Source organism: Corylus avellana, chromosome 5 (assembly GCF_965113065.1).
Source record: "Corylus avellana chromosome 5, dhCorAvel1.hap1.2, whole genome shotgun sequence".
NCBI classification, from domain to species: Eukaryota; Viridiplantae; Streptophyta; class Magnoliopsida; order Fagales; family Betulaceae; genus Corylus; species Corylus avellana.
Genome location: NC_142494.1, coordinates 122,210 through 128,596, shown reverse-complemented (window position 1 = coordinate 128,596; position 6,387 = coordinate 122,210). Strand labels below are relative to the sequence as shown.

General features: G+C 35.6%; 1 long non-coding RNA gene and 1 pseudogene across 1 annotated transcript; both read right to left on the bottom strand.

The window, feature by feature from the left end:
* Positions 1-281: 281 nt before the first annotated feature.
* On the bottom strand, positions 282-3,071 carry LOC132181395 (uncharacterized). The gene is made up of 2 exons (XR_009440242.1): positions 2,653-3,071; positions 282-706 (listed from the first exon to the last, which is right to left on the bottom strand). It is a non-coding gene; the product is annotated as an uncharacterized LOC132181395 (long non-coding RNA).
* Positions 3,072-3,561: 490 nt separating this feature from the next.
* LOC132180579 (serine/threonine-protein kinase SRK2A-like) lies at positions 3,562-6,025 on the bottom strand (annotated as a pseudogene).
* Between the last annotated feature and the right edge of the window lie 362 nt (positions 6,026-6,387).

The window sequence follows — 6,387 nt, the reverse complement described above, 5'->3', positions numbered from 1 at the left end:
CTAGATTAGGCCACACACTACTTACTCTATCTGTTCGACTTAATACAGTTATGCAATGCAACAAAAGCTGGTCAAAGATGTAGTTTTATCTAAAAATATTAAAAAGCCCATACTATGAAATACAATTACCTCTAGCAGTTGAAATCATAAACATTGATACAACAGATCACACAAATACAAGATTCCTAACAGAATTCCAAAGAAGACACAAAAACTTAACACTCATTTCCAAATGCAGCAAAAGGTCAACCTTGCACATGATTCAAGAATTACACGCATCAGAATTGAAAATGAAATTTATAAAGCTTTATATGGCATACAATCCACATCAGAATCCTAAATTGTATTTGTGTGGTATTCCCTCACACACTAACAGCATCAAGAAAAATCATGAGGATTAGCACCTTGTGTATGATACAATAAAATGATAATAATACTACCATTATGAATTTAGAACAATGTCAGTCTCTTTCTTTACGTACAGAAGCATGCCCTCCTAAATCTGAATTTTGCAATATCAAGGATTTGCATAACAAACAAGAATAATAACCCATCACTAAAGTCAGAAACTATCTAAAAAAACATTATTGTAATTTGTGGTTGTTAAGGCGACACGATAACTTAAAATGAGCATTCCCACACAATTTAGTTCTTACTCTCTAAGCAGATTCTGCAACCATCTTCACTTCCTCAAGTAAATTATAATCTACACATAATATTCCAAAACAGAAAAGTATTGGTATAAACATGTAAGAAAAGTAGCAACCTTCATCAATCAAGTTATAACATACTCACTAAGATTTTAAGAAATAACAAAGAATTATTTCAACCCGTTTAGAGAAAAAATAATGAGCTTCTCCAAGCAAATTATAAGCCACCTATGAAAATGTATTCAAGCCTATAAAAAGGGTATTGAATCTGACACTAAAGGAGCAATAGGAGGGAATTTCAATTTAAAAAAACCACAGGTACTAAAATTTATAAGTCACATAAAGAGCATCACAATTTGATTAAAAAAACACAATGTAGAAAACTTCCTCAAGGAAATTATAATCCATGAATAGGAGGGGGGAAAAGTCCATAATTGCCACGTAGTTCCCAAAATATCAAGAGAAAATACCAAATTTTCACAAGCTAATGGTGGCCTACTCATATAGAACCCTATGAAACCGTGAATGGGGTATTGAAGTGTGCTTGTCGGATATTGGAATATTTTTTGTTTTTTGTTTTTATATATATATGAAGATAAATGATAAAATATTTAGCCAGACCTCATTAACTCAAGAATATTAAATAGATGAACATTAATGACAGGAAATATTTATGGCTACTATTTTTTTTTTTTTGATAAGTAAAAGCCAGTTTTATTGAAAGCGTAAAGGCGCCCCAAAGTACACCGGGAGTATACAATAGGATCACCTAGCTAGAAAGAGAAAAGCGAACAAGGAAGTCATTATAGCTAATCGACACCGGGAAGATATACGCTACAGTCCATAGATACAAAGTGTGTAGACATAAGGATAGTAAATCTTCCAAAGACCCTTCCAGATCTTCAAAACACCTATTGTTCCTCTCCCTCCAAATGCACCAAAAGAAGCACGTAGGCACCATTTTCCAAACCGCAGCGCTCCCTCTCCTTCCCATAGACCACCAACAAGCGAGCAGGTCCGAAACCCGTCTCGGCATTACCCAAGACAATCCAAACCGCCCAAAGAAGGCGCACCACAAAGCGTAAGCTACCTCGCAATGGAGAAGAAGGTGGTCCACCGTCTCCTCATCCTTCTTGCACATCCAACACCTGTTTGTCACGATCACATGCCGCTTCCTTAGGTTGTCTAGGGTCAGAATTTTGCCCATAGCTGCCGACCACACAAAAAATTTTGCCCATAGGGTCAGAATTTATGGCTACTATATGAAGAGAAAATACCAAATTTTCACAAGCTAATGGTGGCCTACTCGTATAGAACCCTATGAAACCGTGAATGGGGTATTGAAGTATGCTTGTCGGATATTTGAATATTTTCTGTTTTTATATATATATGAAGATAAATGATAAAATATTTAGCCAGGCCTCATTAACACAAGAATATTAAATAGATGAACATTAATGACAGGAAATATTTATGGCTGATTCGAGGTAGCCAGGCCTCTCAACATGGAAATAATTCCAAATAAGATTCAACTTCCTTTCTCCTCATGCGATTCTCTTTAAATAAACAAATTTTCCAATTTGAATTCGACCAAATCCAACTTCTTATAACTGTCCAAGATTAACACCCATTTAAGCAAGTTTCTAAATTAAATTTTCACCAAATCAAATTTATCTTATTTGCCCAAGATTGACGCGTCGTTCAAATTTATTGTTGAGATAATTTCCCAATCAATCTCAAATTAGCAAAATGTAAAAGATAATTAGAGAAATTCAAAACCAGCAAACAAAAGGGTGGCTGAAATCAAAGAAAATACAGAATTTGAAAGACGAAAGCACACCTATTCGCATAGAACACCGTGAAATCGTGCAAAGGGTATTGATATTTGAAGCCAAAATAGCCAACTACCACCGGGAATTAGAGAACTTTCAACGCAGCAAACAAAAGGCTCTCTGAATTCCAAAAAAAAAAAAAGGGCAGAGAAATTGATAGAGAAAAGTACCAGAGACGAGCAGATTATCGTCGAACTGAGAGAGCGGGACGAGCAGTGTCTGGCTTCTCTTTCCCGTACACCCAGCGCGTTGCATTTGAGCTTTGACGCAAGGAAGGCTACAAGAGCGCAGGGGGCAACTGGACTCCTGTACTTTGATGGGTTCTTTTGCACTCCTCACACAAAGGTGGGTCTTTGGCGCTTGGGTTCGTCGGATCTAGGTCTTCTTGGCCCTCCATTTCACTACAAACACTAAAGAGAAAGAGGAAGCCACACCAGTGCCGGTGGGGGAAAACCCATGGGATGGTGGGAGGGATAAAATGGATTTGGGAAGAAAATGGGGGAAAATTTTGGGAGGAAAGCGTTTCGCAGAAATGATTTTGAGAGAGGGAGAGGCGATTTTGAATGGGTTTGGGGAAAAATTTGTGGGAAAATAGTCGTGGGAATGGTTTTTTTTTTGGGGAACGGGTTTTGAAGCGTTTTTTATTTTTTTATTTTTTTAATTTGGGGCAAACGTGGCATGTGCCACGTCATCCGCGTGCTTACTGTTTACACACGCCGGTGTCCCTAATATCATTACTCCTCTTAAATATTGACACGGCATCTAAATCCTTAGTTCACTTGCTTTAATAGTGCATGGCATGTGGACCCCACAAAATAAATCTTGAAACCCACAAAATCAAAAGCAGACATAACAGCAATAAATTATCTTTGTGGGTACATCACTAGAAATTCATAGTTTTTTTTTGCCAATAACTCTTCATCTCAAAGATTTAATAATTAACTATCAAAGAAATGAGATTCAAAACATTATTCCCCTGTATCAGTTCAAAGAACAAAAACCAAGATCCTCTATACAGCTAGAAAAAAGTCAAGAAAACGCATATAACAACTTACGGAGCAAACATGTTAGATAAAACCTCAAATTTTCCAACACACCTGATTAGTAAGAAAAGTATTTTCAAGAAAAATTACAAATGCAAATTAGCTTGATGTCATTCATGTATTTTCGAGATAATTTGATTCAAAATTCTTAACAAAGATTATTAACCTGGTCGTGTACATACCTTTAGAGGATTTGCAACAAAAATGCGAGAAAGAAGATGTTTACAATATTGAGATATGTGAATGTAGTCTTAAATCTTGTATTGCATAGCCATTATTCGCTGCAGAAGAAATGGTAAAGCTATTAAATTGTTAAAATAAGAAACCTAATAATTTCAAGGATGGCCAAAATGAAGGTAAATTACATTGATGGTTTTCTTGAAATTCTTCGGATCCTGTGGATCTTCAAATGAGTATGCTCCCACTAACATAACATAAAGAGTCACTCCACATGACCACACATCCACCAACTGAACAAACACAAAGCAAACTTAAATAGTAACTTGCAAAGCAAATGGCATTCATATTGCACAAAAAAGAAACAGGTGAAACAAGAGGGTGGAACGTAGTTTGACATTTTTCTTATTCTTCTCAAGCTGGAGAAGTGTTCAACTACTTGCCTTCTGAAGTGTCTCATACATGATTAGGCTTTGCAGTGAAGCAAATATTCTACTACAAAAGGATAGTTTTTATTCATAATATAATGATTAATTTGGGTATTTTCCTTTAAAAAAATTAAAATCTGCGTTTGCTATATCGACTTCATGGGCAGAACATAACAAAGGATCACATATGACACCAATAAAACAAATACTACAAGTACAAGACAGTAACACGGAGGGGGGGATGGGGTTCTTTTAGATTTCAACTCATCTAGTGAAAGGTTAAATCCTAGTACTTGAAACACCACTTGAGCTAAAACATAAAAATCTTTGAAGATTAATTTGAAAAATTTTCAACTCGTCACAACCAATTGACATACAGTCTTAGGTGTCTTTAAGAATAATTACAAAACACAAATGGTCTAGTTATAAAGTGAATCCAAATCGGACTTAATACTGCAGAGAAATGAATCATGTAAAGAAAGTAATACACACTACTAAGGTTTAACAACATAACTAATCTAAATTACCTTCCCATCATACTCTCTTCGAGAAAGAACCTCGTGTGCAATATATGCTGGAGTTCCAACAGATGATTTGGGTCTTGAATGCAAGAGAGAGGACTACACAAATAAAGCTAATCAGAGGATAAAAATTTAGATATACATCGGAGAAAGTTTTCCCACACTAAGCTTAATCTGTCCTTAAACCTTTGAATAACCAAAATCACATATTTTGAGACGTGGAGCAAGGCTTCAATCCAGCTTCAAATATTTGTGGCATATTTGCTTCAGACAAGGAATTAAAGGGAAAAGTCAAACTCATGTAGAGAAAGAAGGCAAATTACATATCAGGACATTTATATACATAATATATTCCTAGAATTGAAAAAAAAAAAAAAAAAAAAAAAAAAAAAAAAACCCACTAATCTTTTGATATCTTTTACCGTAGAGAGCCCGTTTGAGGGTGGGTTTTTAAACCAAATTACAATTTTGGAGTATTTAAGATTGGGATTTTAAAAATGTAAATTTTAAAATCGTGGAAAAATCTTGTGCAATTTTAATATGTTTTACCAAACGCTTATGCAATTTTAAAAAGTGACAATTTCAAAAATGCAATTTTTAAAGTCGTACTCCCAAACGGGCTCAGAATGACAATAGCACACTCTCGAAATAAGCTACTGGAAAAAATATATGGCTTGAAAGTAGCAAAGAAAAATACATGAACAAAATTTATAATATTTTATACTCTGTTTGGCTGCTTAGAAACGCAAGGGGAAAAAAGCATATGTAATTTAGATCTTTGTATTCATTTTTCTCTTATATTGCTAAATTTGTTTTCATAAGTAAAATCATCCTTTTAAATCACACATACTGTGAGATGCAAAAAAAAAAAAAAATCTTTTTAGGTCTTTTCCAAAATATTCTCAGCAAACAAAAATGAAAGTATTCCCATGATTAAGGAACCAGAAATTTGTGAAGGTGGAGCTCACTATAAGTCAAGAACAACAAACAAACCTCATCTTCACTAAACCTTCAGGCAGCACAAATTCTCTCAAATAGCTCTCTTGTTGGAACAAGTGGCTCATATTCTACTACTGGCTCATTGAGTGTAATTAGTTGATGTGGGTGGGGACAAATAAGTTGTGGAGGGTATTTTGGGGTTTTTCAAAATACTTACAATTAGGGTTTTCCTATAAATATGTTATGTTGTAATCCTATATTATTGAATAGTAAAATATAGCCGCACTCTCTCCTGTGGACGTAGGCACATTGCCGAACCACGTAAATTTGTGTCTCGACTCTCTCTTTTCAAATTTCATATTATTCATCATTGTTATACACGGTAACAACAATTGGTATCAGAGCCTAGCTCTACGATGGCTGGGATTGGCACATCTTATTCACAATTTGACGTGATGAAGTTCGATGGATCCGATAATTTCGGCTTATGGCAAAGACATGTCAAGGATTTGTTGGTGCAATAAGGGATGGTGAAGGCATTATATAGGACGAAACCAGAAGGGATGGCAGACATAGATTGGAAGGAACTTGAGGCGAAAACAGTGGCTACTATTCGGCTTTGTCTGGGAGATGACGTGATGTATCATGTCTTGGACGAAGAATCTCCGGCGGCAGTTTGGTTGAAACCGAAAAGTCGGTATATGTCAAAGTCGTTGGCGAACAAGCTCTATCTAAAGCAGCAGTTGTACGGCTTGAAGATGGCGGAGGGCTCGGATTTGAGCCAACACATCAACGTG